This window comes from Crassostrea angulata, chromosome 5 (assembly GCF_025612915.1).
Source record: "Crassostrea angulata isolate pt1a10 chromosome 5, ASM2561291v2, whole genome shotgun sequence".
Lineage (NCBI taxonomy): Eukaryota > Metazoa > Mollusca > Bivalvia > Ostreida > Ostreidae > Magallana > Magallana angulata.
In genome coordinates this window covers 33,890,819-33,904,346 of record NC_069115.1, presented here as the reverse complement: position 1 = coordinate 33,904,346, position 13,528 = coordinate 33,890,819, and the positions used below count along the sequence as shown (strand labels likewise).

Sequence of the window (13,528 nt, the reverse complement as noted above, 5' to 3'; positions counted from 1 at the left end):
GGGTTTCACAATAAATATAAAATTTAAAACGAAACAAAATATGATTGTTTGTTTCACTAGAGGTGCATCCAAAAGCATTATTCACTGATGCGAACAAATAAAAGATGTTTCAGCACTGCCTGTTTTTTTAGTTTGTTAATTGTATGTGTAGGTTCCTGGAAGTATATCAGATATAATTTTTCGGGTTATATTAGGGGATGGCCTTACAATGCTGAATAATTCACGATAATTATTTTATCAAGGAAATATCTAATACATTTGAATATTAATATTGTGATGTCCTCGTTTGACAAAGTCAAGGGTTCACCATGCAAATACCTATGTGTGTCTATCTAAACTTTAGAAAATTATTGTGATGGCCAAGTAAAATGCAACATCAATTAAAGGAGTTTAAAAGTCAATAAATATATTTAAATGAAAACAAATCCAACGTTTACAGTTCATACAACTCTATTAATTTATTGGTTTAAAATGTGCGATTCTGTTTTGTTTAAAAATAATATTTATCTAAATTCTCAAGAACAAACACGACAGCTCTTTGTTTAAATGAGAAATAAACATGTTTTTATTCAACATAAGAAAAACATTCGTATTTCGTACTAAGAAAATCTGTTTGATATAAACAAATGGTTTGGTGATTTAATGACTGTAAACTTTTCAAAATTGAAAAAAAGTATCAATAAGATTTCTTCAACAATTGATTTGGAATTGTTGTATCACATGTTTACAAGAATTATTTGTTTAATTCGATAACGTGAAATATTACCCCAAAAAATCATCGGATGAGGGACAAGGAAGGGATGCCTCTTAAAGTCTTTTGCAGAATTAAACTATGTAAAATAAATCAAACTGGATATGTAAAATCATTGATGTTTTCCTTTTAACTCTATCATCTATGTAAAAAAAAAATCCCAGCATGATTTACAAAGATATAGATGCATTCATATAACCTGAACTGTTTACTGTAGTGTTATGTTTCTTAAGCCTCATTTTCGATCAAATTAACAGGATGATTTCATTAACTAGATAAGGGTGTAACTTGCGTGTCAATTTGTAGGCGAACACTTCAGCCGTTTATAAAATTAGGAAATGCAGAATGAATACAATTTGCAGCTTGTCTTGGAAAATTACAAACGAGAGTTTGAATTTAGAAACTAAAGGAACAAGAGAGATTATTTGGAAAATTAACACTTAGATAAAGTTTACTTCTGAAATTGTAATCTAAGTTCATTTCAGAAGTAATTGGAATTCGTCCTCTACATGTATTTCGTTCTTTAGTTACAGAGTTTCCATGTAAACTCAGCTTAGACAAGTTCATCCTGAAATTGTGCAGTCAATATTTTCAGGAGTAGTAATCAACACCGAAACTGTGCCATTGTTGATCTAGCTAACATGTTTACAAATGTTCATTGAAATTTTTCCTTTATTAGTTTGAATGTTTTTTATTTTGGAGTATTTAATCTTGATATCCATTTGCCATATGAGTGCATGTTCTAACTGCTATTTGCTGATAGAATGAGAATGCACGGGGGCATATTTTCATTGGATGTCAGTATATCTACATCATCTAGAACAGACATCATGCATTTATGAATAGTCTTTGTCAAATTACTACATGTACATGTTAATACGCGATCGTGTATGATAAAACAACAATATTCATGCACATAATATACCATATGACTGCCCGGAAAGAACACAACGTCAGTTAATAATGAGTAACATTAACACAAGGCTTTTAGTTACTAAAATGTCTTGTCAATGAATAGATGAAGTCAGAAAATATTTAGCACTATTGGTAACTGCAAGTTTAAAATCAGAATTAATCTTTCAAACCCTATGGCCAAAAATTCAGAGAAAGAGAAAAAGAGAAAGAGAGATAGAGAGAGATAGCGAGAGAGAGTACGCGGTATATATACAAATGTAATAATTCATAATTAACTTTGAAACAAACCGAAATCGTTCATCAGGAGAGAGAGAGAAAAAAAGAGATAGAGAGAGAGAAAAAAAATTATTAAAGCTCATTGAGTCTAGTATCAGAAAAAATGTGACTAATAACTGTTAAATAAACATTTATTATAAGTGTTAATATAATATAGTATAAACTCACAATATTCATAAAAGTACCACTGAGACCAACAAAATACAACTGCATAAAAAATAAATGTTATTTTAGATAAGACTTTTTATCCTTTGGGATAAAATATCCCAACATGGTGATTCATAGGATTTGAAATCCTACTAAACCCTTGTAGAAAATCATTTATTCTATCAACATCAATGATGGGAGAAAACCCCCACGGGGTTTTATATTCCACATATCTTTTTCTCCCATTGGATTTTGGTGGGTTTTGAGATGGAAGGAAAAATCCCACCAAGCACCCATGGGATTTTGATATTTAAGACACAATTATAAGAAAACTAGAGCAATGTGTACATTCATACTGACATGATAGGATCAGAGAAAAATGTCCAACCAAAATATATAAACAAAAGTTAGTTATTTCTAACCGAAAGAGTAGCTAAAAGTGCGGACTGTGTCGCAATGTTTTAATTATGTTATTTACTCGTTTTTTTATGCTGACAGGTGTCCCATACCATTTTAGTGGTCCACCCGATAAAATCATGAATCAACGCTAGCATATCTTGACGTATGCCTTTTTGACATATTCATGAACTCGCTATAAATATTCAATATTAACACCATTTATCATTCAAATGTTTGTCTTTGGAGTTTGTCTGCAACAAAACGTTTTCAGCAAATAGCACGATTTTTAAAGACATAATTTCAAATGATCATTATGTATTTATAAACCCAATATGTTTTTAAATTTTCTTTTTGCACAAAAGTCTAAATTACATCTACACCGAATCTGACATTCCTTGCTATAATTTTGGTATCTGTATTATTGTTTACATTCATTTCCCATGTAGCCGTTTGGGCAGCCTGATGAAATATAATAATTACAAATCTATGTAATTTTTTCAAGGCATAGCTATGCAAAACAAAAGAACTAACACGAACTGCCTATTATCATTCTACACTGCACTTATCATTGTTATAAGTTATTATTTACTAATATCTTTTATATTTTTTTCTTGAATCTTTCTTAAATATAAAGCGTGACATTCTCATATTTTTTTTTAATCATTTTTTTACCGTTAAGTATTTTTTAAAAACTTTTTGATATATGGAAAAATGTCACGATAACTGAATATGACGCTGGAACTGTGAATAAAGTCATCAAACCCTCTCCAAAAACAGTAGCATAAAATATTGATTTTATTTTACAAAATATGAAAAGTTTTAATAAATGTATAATCTAGACAAAAATCACAATTTAAAAAATAAATCGGAAGAAGATGCGATAGAAACATTTTCATGCCAATGCAATCGGTTACTGAGTTTAAGCTGCAATGGGACTTCTCACAATTACATTCCTTCTGACATTTACATGTACTACCATAGCTAGGATAACGACACGGAATTCTGCAATTTTCTCTTATTCGTCCGGGCAAACAACCTAAATATAATGGGTGAACAAAAAATATGGGATCATAAAAAGATCCGGAATGCGTCGAAACCTTATCTGAAAGAAATACTTACATACGACAACCATATGTTTTGTTGTTGACTGTAATTCTTTCCTAGATAAGTAAGATATGTAAAATAATTCGAATAAAAACGAAATGTTAGAATATTTGATAATCAGCTTCAGATATTCACAGCTTTAAACGTTGCGTGTACTTACGTTGATCTTAATTCTACAGATAATCTCAATCTTGCACTCATCAGACAGAAAAATGAAAATTCATTATAAAAGGATGCATCAGAATATAAACTATTCACATTTCCAGTTGAGCTTGATTCATGTGACGATTAAACTTAAATGGAGATGTATATCAAAAATTAGAAATCAAGGAACATTACATTTTTGAAACTAAGTGGTATTCCTTGCACTTACATTCGAAAATTATTAGAAATGGTTTACAATAGCATACATTAAATGCGTAGTTATATAACCTGAATTGTATGATACCACTATGATACCACTATCAAACAAACACAAAAATCTGCTTGTTTAGTTTATGATTATCATTAATAAAATGTTTAATTATTGCATTTTGTTAGTCATGAGTATATATCAATACCAAAAAGTATAATGTACACATTTAAGCATAATAACGTTAGAATAACTACACTGATAGAGGAGTTTCTCAAAAGGTTTATGTGTTTTAGATGCCAATTAAATTGATAATTTAAATTCTAAATATAATACACCAGCCCCTTTCTGAATAAAAAAAGTTTATAACGATTTATAATATACCCATCATAGAATTTAAATTTAAATCTGCTAATTTTCTCGGATAATTGTTGGTAACTTTTTATTGCTTGTTATTCGACGTATAGTAACATATTGTTTTGCAGTAAGTTTACAAATCCGTCATAGGTTTTATTAATTGATATTAGATTACATTACACAAAGAAACATATTTGAAATAAAGCTACTTACCATTGTTAAGTGGTACAAAATAGGTGTGCTTTGGAACGATTCCAAGTACTGTTATTCTGAGTGTATGCTTCAAACAAAGCGTATTGTTCCTAACTTTTTAAGTGCCATACAAGAACGAATAGAATAAAGTCTTACGAAACAATTATCTTAACAAGGATAGATTGCTATATATAACTTTGTAATACCGATGTTTACAACATCAATAAGATGTCGCTTTGTGACAGTGCATCTGTTACGCGCATGGCAAAACAGGTGCAGACATAAAAATTATGCATAAATAAACGTAACATATTGGCATATACTTCAGACTTTTCTTGATCATCGAGGTCAGCTTGAATGAAAGGCAGAGAACACACTTCCAAAATTTTGCATTAGTATTTCGCAAAATGACTTGAAATAAGAATGCATTGTAAAAAAAGCATCATTATCAACAAAAGACTGTTCTCGGTCCCAGTCACTCTCTTCTTTCAGTGGTTGTTGTTTGAAGATATATCCTAAAACAAAATATTCAGGCGTCTTTTGCTATTTTTTCATTTAAACTTATTGCTAATTGTAATATGCTGTAACCTTATAAGTAACAGACAGTTTAAGAAAACATCAATTGGATATTTTTAAAAACCGCACTTTAAAGGGTTGTTTACAACATGGCCTCTAAATTGTAGTACAAAATCATTTGTTATGATTGTGCCAAATACTATCGTGTGGGGTTAAAACACGCTGTTAGCCATGTTTTTCTATATTTACTAATAGCTTTAAAGGGGCATGGTCACGACTTGGTCAAAAATAATATATTCGTTTTTAATGTTGTAAATGCTTCAGTAAGGTATTTTTGATAGGCAACCAAAATTTAAATGTCATTTGTTGAGTTATAAGCGAGTTACAGAGCTTACAATTCCTCGCTATGTAAACAAAGCTTTTGTTTACATTTTGAACGTTGAAGTGAAAATTCCAGTTTTAGACCTAAAATGAATGTGTTAATCTTTAGGAACTGTTTATTTATACTTAAAATGAATAAGAATATAGACAAATCATCTTAAAAAGATATATCTTGTATATTGAACCTATGTAAACATAAACAGGGCATGAGCCTTGTTTACATGACAAAGAATTGCGATCCCTGTATCTTGTTTAAAACCCATCGACGGGCACCCACATTTCATTTGATCATTAGAAATACATTCATTAAGCATTATAAATAGTAAAAACAGAAAAATGAAATATAACCAAAATCGTGACCATGCCCCTTTAAACAGAATTTTATGTCTCGTACATTGTACAGTACTAAATATGTACCTTTTTATATAGATGTTGTGACTCTGAACAATAATTTAGTGAAATGAATAATGAAGTAAATGTATATGCTATTAAACGTTTTCTATGAACCATAAGAGCGACGTCGAGCAAAGCAAAGAACCATACTAAATGGAAATGGAATGTTTAATAACATGATTTTACGTAGTGTATATTTAACACAAGAAATAATAATTTTGAGATTTAATTTGTTTTGATTGTCCTAATAAATATAAAGAGTATATGTTGTATTAGTGATAGGTATAAGAAACTAAACCAAAAATATTTTTCTCATTTCTTTTATAGCACAATATCTGTTGTTAAATAGCTCACCCTAAAAAAACGGTTAATCTTTGGTTAGTAGTCAAATGCTGTTCAATTTGAACAAGATCCCCAAAGCAATCTGGAGCCAGCTGATGATTTTGGATCATCGAAATCATCATATATATATACACCATAAATGCTTATTTTACCTTTGTAATTTGACACATTACATTTTTACACGTGATCTTCAATGCCATTTGCACAATTACATATCATAGGACAATCATCTTTTGATTGATGACAGGGACAGTAATCGTTCAATTTCAGATTTCAGAACCCTTTTTACAACTTAAAAATTAGCACGATGAAATGATGCAATATTATAAAAAAAACTAAATATTGTTTTTTGCCTGATGATAAATAAAAATGTGTTCTATATTCGGTAATAGACGTTGAAATCGAAAGAAACGTTCACATAGTGATTTTTTGGACTTCAAATCTGGATGTTTTTTCACATAAACTATGCTTCATGAGATTTCTCTATTCAACGAATGCTAAAAATAGACGTTAACATACTAATGTTTGAATATCTTGACTTTAAATGCTAATTATGATAACACACAAAATATTATAAATGCCATATTTATTGCAAGGTCACGAGATTTCATTATTAGATACAATTATTTTCATGTCATGTACGTTGATTGATTTTCATAAAACTGACGATTCCCCGTTTCAAATTAAACGTTTTACACATTCGTTACACTTTTAAGAATACACCGCTATGGAGTTTTCGACCTCATATCATATCGATGTATCTGTATTTATTACGTGTCGTTTATACTTTTATCATACTAACACGTACCTTTTTACTAGTTTGCATTAGCATAAAGAAAGACTGAAAAATTACTTAATCTCTTTTCTGGCATTTATACTTTTTTTCATTAAAGATCAATGCATTATTAAATTGCCATAATTAAATTGAACAAATCGTGCGACCTCCCAAAAGAAACACGCTTGAATGTTAACGATGTTTGTCTAAACAAAATGTAGTATACATTTGTTCGGAAGGAGAAATTGCCTCTAAACGTGGACAGGGATGGGGTAATGGTAATTTGTAATGGTAATTGAGTGTAATTAATTACAAATATTGATGTAATTAAAAGTAATGTGTAATTGGCCACATTTTCAATTACATGTAATGGTAATTTAATTAATTACTTTCAAAAAAGGCATGTAATTCCAATTACTTTTCAATTACTTTCAATTACACACTGATGTACATAGAAATATGAAGCTGTCCACTACCCATTTTGCCCCACACAATGGTACATTAGGTCTAGTTCAAAGAGTAGCTAAAAAGCATTGAACTATTATTATATATATCATACTTAATATTTTTCAAAATGGATTTTTTCAGTGATTCAATATTTAATGATAAGTTTCCCAAATGTAATTAAGTACATGTATTTGATGATTGGTTTGATCTCTTTTTTCTTAAAAAATACTTATTTCCCTTCTTATTAGAATAATTAGTGTGTCAATTATCATTGAGTTAGTTTAAAACATCACTGTTTAATTTACAAACAAAATCAGTGTTATCGAAATTATATAAACTATCAAGTCATGCTTTGTAATTGATAGCCTAAAATACACAGAGCTAAAATGCATGGCTTCAAATGGGTATTAGTTTTTGATGCCTAACATGTCCACAGGGTGTGTTTCCCTTATTTGCCAACATTTTGATAATTAAGTAGAGAACAACAGGTGTGAATTGTGTTTTGATAACAATTACATGTGTATAGTCCGCCCTCTACCTGAGATTAACCTGTACTTTGGCATTGTATTTACAAAGAAAAAAAATAGTGTATAAAAATGCAAAGGAGAAATACTTTAGTTGACATGGTAGGTGTAGGTTAAGGGATATGACTTCTAAATGTTTATTGAATATCAGGGTGTATGGGACACCTCCACATTGTGACTACCAGTACCTGTGTTTTAAAATAAACAATAAAAACCAAATTTATATTTTTTTCTTTCCAAAAATTGTAACAAATTATCAGTAAAGTTAGCAAATTCTCTAACAGTGAAATCATTTTGATTATATGAGGAAATTTTATTCATATTATAAAAAATACCTTCTTATTATAATGTTTATGTGTTGTATATAAAACATGGTTTTAGTAAATGATGAAAATGTAATTTGTAATTTAATTAATTACATCTGCAAAGTAATTGTAATTTAATTAATTACATTTGAAAACTCTTGTAATGGTAATGGTAATTTAATTGAAGAATTTAAGCAAGTAATTGTAATTTAATTAATTACTTTCCATTGTAATTGACCCCATCCCTGAACGTGGATGAGAAATATACAACATGAATTATACGTTCAATACTGGTATCGGAACATCGGTGTACGTGGTCACTCAATTCTTGTGTACAGTTACACTTCATCTGACATCCACTACCGTAGCTAGGATGTCTGCAAGTTTTCTCAGATTTTGCGCCCAGGTACCCAACTGGGAAAACTAGTGAACGAATAAAACGTTTAAGATGTGGCCTTTAAACACACCACCAGAAACTGACTGTTCAGATTTTAAGCATGTATTAGGAAGATAATATTATTCATACATTTTTTTAAATCTTGTTACATAAAGCTATGCATATTTTATCAAATACGCAGTTAACTAACGTTTTGGGTTTGTAATTTTAGCATAAAAAATGAAATGACAATACGACTGGTGACAATTTTTTAGCAGGATATAACGTCTGTGATCCCACTTAAATAGACGTAGAATACTTTTCTCATAAAATATTTGTAGAAGAAAATATGAACATAGATGCTATATTGAATAAAACAACAAGAACTAAAAAAAACCTCTTGATCAAGCAATGTTTTAACATGAAATGAAAGGTATGTTGACAACTAGTCAACAATAGATAAAGATAACATATTTGAATATTCATCATACAAAACTCAATATGTATGAAAATTTACAATTGCAACCAGTGATAGCGTTGCAAGCCAATATGTTACAGCTGGATATGCTCTGACAGTAGTTTCCAAATTGGGATAGCGACACGGAATGTTGCAGTTGTTTCCAACGAGTCTAGGTGAACACGCTGAAAATAAAAGCATAAACAGGTACACCAAATGATAAAATGTAGTTTCAGTTCTATTGCATTATCTTCAGTTAAAAAAAATACTTACGAGTAATCTTTGTCGACTTAGTTGTAGCTTTTTATTCCATCCTTTATCAAAAATATTATATTTTTTGCGCATGGACATACTAGTTAATAAGAGGAATTAGTGGAGCTGAAGAAAATTTCAATTTTACTTTCTGAAAATTTACATTTTACAATCACTAGATAAAAACAGTACAGTTTTCATCAATATGGAATCCATCGAACTACATAACTCTCACATTTCTGTGTGTAAATATTTCATTATATTACCATATATTGCTTCTACTGATTTTCCAAAACAGGAAACAAAACAAAAATAAAGCGAAGGCGTATTTCCTTGCAGCAAAATTATACTTGCAATCAAATGCAATTTGTAAAACACTTAAAGTTTCATCTTCGTAGTAATTGTGGCGTTATATCCAGTAGAATAGTTGTTTTGATTACACATGAAGTAACCGATTCACGATCTAATTAGTTTAAATCATCCATTTGGTTATGATTCTACATTCTATTTCACACATTTTAAAAAAATAAGTGCATTCATAATAAGGTTAGTATATAACTGGTCAATGCATTTTATATGAAGTTTGAACTTTTGTTGAGTCATTATATATATAGTTCACTGCACAGTTTGAACCACAGATGCTCCCCAAGCCTATTTTTTTGTAGAAGTTGCATGTAAAACATCATGATTTATATGCAAGCTAGTTTTCTTTTCTTTCAACCAAATTATTAACTACACCAATTACAAATCATAAACAGAAAACGATTATCTTTCCAAATCATGGATTGTAGTTGATGTGTTCTTAGTTATTTTTTATAAATTAAAATCCATTGCTCGAGGTTGACTTGATAATTATGTACTAATTTATGACTCTCCTTAGATACATAACTATGAACAATATGCACATGTGTCAGTGAAATATCTAAATCAAGTATATGTTCAGAAACATATTTAAAGTACCATAAGACTGGTGCCGAGTAAAGCAAGGTTCCAAACTGAATGACGAGGCAAAGTTAAACAGCATGTACGAACTTTCACACGAGAAATAAAAGTTTTTGTGATTACATGTACATCTGTATTGTTTTACCATATGCATATGACTGTCAAACGTGTACATAGGATAATTCAAAGGTACAAGGAACAAGAACATTATTAGTTCTTTCTTCTTATAACAAAATTATATTTAAAATTATTTTCGATATCCACGTGATTTGATGGCGAGCTTATATTTTTTTTGTTTCTTTCGACCAAATTATTATTCAAACCAATTACAGATCATAAACAGAAAACAATTATCTATCCAAATCATGGATTGTAGTTGATGTATACTTGAATTATTTTGTATAAGCTAAAATACATTGCTCGAGGTTGACTTGATATGAACTAATTTATGACTCTCCTTAGATACAATACTATGAACAATATGCAAATGTATCAGTGAAATATCTAAATCAAGTATATGTTCTGAAACATATTTAAAGTACCATAAGGCTGGTGCTGAGTACGGAAAGGTTCCAAACTGAATGATGAGGCAAAGTTAACATGTACGAACTTTCACACGAGAAATAATTGTTTTTGTGATTACATCTGTTTTGTTTTACCATATGCATATGACTGTCAAACGTGTACATAGGATAATTCAAAGGTACAAGGAACTAGATTATAATAAGTTATCTCTTCATATAACAAAATTATATTTAAAAGAATAAAGAAATAAACCATTAACAATTTCTAGTTTCACTTGTAGAAAACAAAATTTTCTATCCAAAGAATGCTGAATAGAGTGGGCACCATCAGGGCCCTTTTTAGGGTCAGCCGAAATATACAAGCTCCTTCAATTTGAAACTACTTTTGATTTAAGTTGTATAATGTGTCATTACATATACAGAGTCATTACAACTAATCAGGTACATTTGTACCTAAAGATGAATCTTATACCAATAAACTGTTTACCTATGCTTATTAGTTGAATACTGTTCAGAACTCAAGATAACTTTTAACAATATCACTAGAAAGACCTGGAACCCGCTAAGGAGTTTTATTCATAATAAAAATCTTAAAAGGTACCAAGCAATTTTTTTTCAATTGTTTTACACTTAGCCTGAATTCCTGTGGATTTCTAGTACAATGTTACTCTCAGTTTCTTGCGGCAAAGGTCTCACCGCAAACGTTTAAACATAAACACACAATTAAAGAGCAAATATTGAGAGAACGATGGTTATTTTGAAAGTAAGGCAGGTTTGTTTTCATTATTTATTAAAATGATATATATTCTAAAGTTATCAAGCATATAATGAGACATTGATGTTTTTTCTAGCATGAATCAACAAAAACTTACTTGCATGTTCGCTATATATAAACAGCATTAATTTACCTAATTCATCCTGTGTGGATATTAAGGTAGATAAAGCGGTCGTAACCATTTTGTTCATCGTAAAATCTACAAGAAAAACTTTGATACAGCCTTTATAGATATGGAATATTCACAGTTTTGAGATTGCACAACTCAACTGAAGACTTGGCTGAAGGTATTTTTTTACATGTATCATCCCATGGAGGCTCATAAACAATGACAACGACAAATCTCAATTTCAACAATATAATATTCTTTATGTTTATGTATAAGCTGTATGACAACGTATCTGAAGCATTCGGCATTTGAGTAAACACTTTGAAACTGCCTGTTGAAACAACTTTTTTGAAACATGAAATATAGAATATTGAGACTAAAGAAGTGAACATTATATAGATACTATAAAAATCATGTATTCCAATGTAATGCATAAACATATGCTTAAAATAAGATTATTCAAAAGCTAGTTCAGAACATATCAGTACTGCATGTTAAATTAGCAGGAATACAACATTGTATCAATAATTGTATATTTTAATCTAAACGCTGTAATGCCCTTGTTCTTAACCATTTATATGAATTATTGTCAAAATATGACAACTTTACTCACTTTATATGCATACCTCCTGATAGTCACAGCGATTTTCTTCGCAACTGCAATTTTGTTGACACTGAAAACCAAAACTTGGAAATCGACATTTTACTTCACAATTTGGACCAAACACACCAATTGGGCACCCTATAAAAAATATTGTATTCACTACATAAGCATTTATTGGAAATTAAATATAAATTCGGGAAAAAACGAGATAAATCAATTAAATATTCAAATAAATAATAGAAAAAATATAAGTTCAGTGACATCGGTTTTAATTGGGAAATAATTACTTTACTATAATGTCTTGATTATTCACATCGATAAACAAATGGTTCGTGCTATGCAACTAAAACAACTAAACGTACACGTATGCACTCATAAAATTGAACAGTTTTTTTCCCTATAAAAATATCATTATATTTGAATTACTAGTAACCTATTATACAATTCATTACAACATTCGAAACGTTATGCATGTACGTAACTGCATTTTTATCGTGGATGAAAATGTAAACAAACAACTGAACAACTGACCTGTAAAATTGAACAACTTAACAAAAAACAATATTTACTGTTAAAATTAACACATACTTTCACATCCCTTCCTGTGATTACAGCGTGATTGTTTGCAAATACATCTGTTCTGGCAAAGGTATCCAAAGGCTGGGTATCTGCATCGCAATGAACAATTCAAACCAATGTATCCAATTGGACAAACTGAAAAAGGTACTGAAATACTTAAACTCAATGTGTTATTAATTTCAGATGCTGTGATTTTATAAAATATATCTAATAGAAACCATACAATCTTAAAAGGAATATTTTACCTTTAGTCATTGTACTCACAGCTGCATATCCACGACTATTTAAAAAAGATAAAAGTCATAGTAATACAGTGTAAGCTTTATATTACACATGTATTTTTAATTATATAAAAGAACTGAATTTACCTCTGAGTCATTGGTTTCACAACAAATATAAAATTTAAAACGAAACAAAATAAGATTGTTTGTTTCACTAAAAGTGCACCCGAAAGCATTATTCACTGATGTTAACAAATGAAAGATGTTTCAGCACTTCCTGCGTTTTTCAGTTTGTTAATTAAATGTGTAGGTTCCTTAAAGTATATTATATATAATTTTTCGGGTTATAATATGAGATGACCTTACAGTGCTGAATAATTCACGATAATTATTTTTCAAGGAAATATCTAATACATTTGAATATGTATACGTAGTGTCCTCATTTGACAAAGTCAAGGATTCACCATGCAAATACCTAAGTGTATCTGATTTATACTTTAGAAAATTATTAGG

The 13,528-nt window shown here is 29.7% G+C and overlaps 1 pseudogene; it reads right to left on the bottom strand.

Annotated features, from left to right (window-relative positions):
• Positions 1 to 6,161: 6,161 nt before the first annotated feature.
• On the bottom strand, positions 6,162 to 13,049 carry LOC128185351 (multiple epidermal growth factor-like domains protein 10; annotated as a pseudogene).
• Between the last annotated feature and the right edge of the window lie 479 nt (positions 13,050 to 13,528).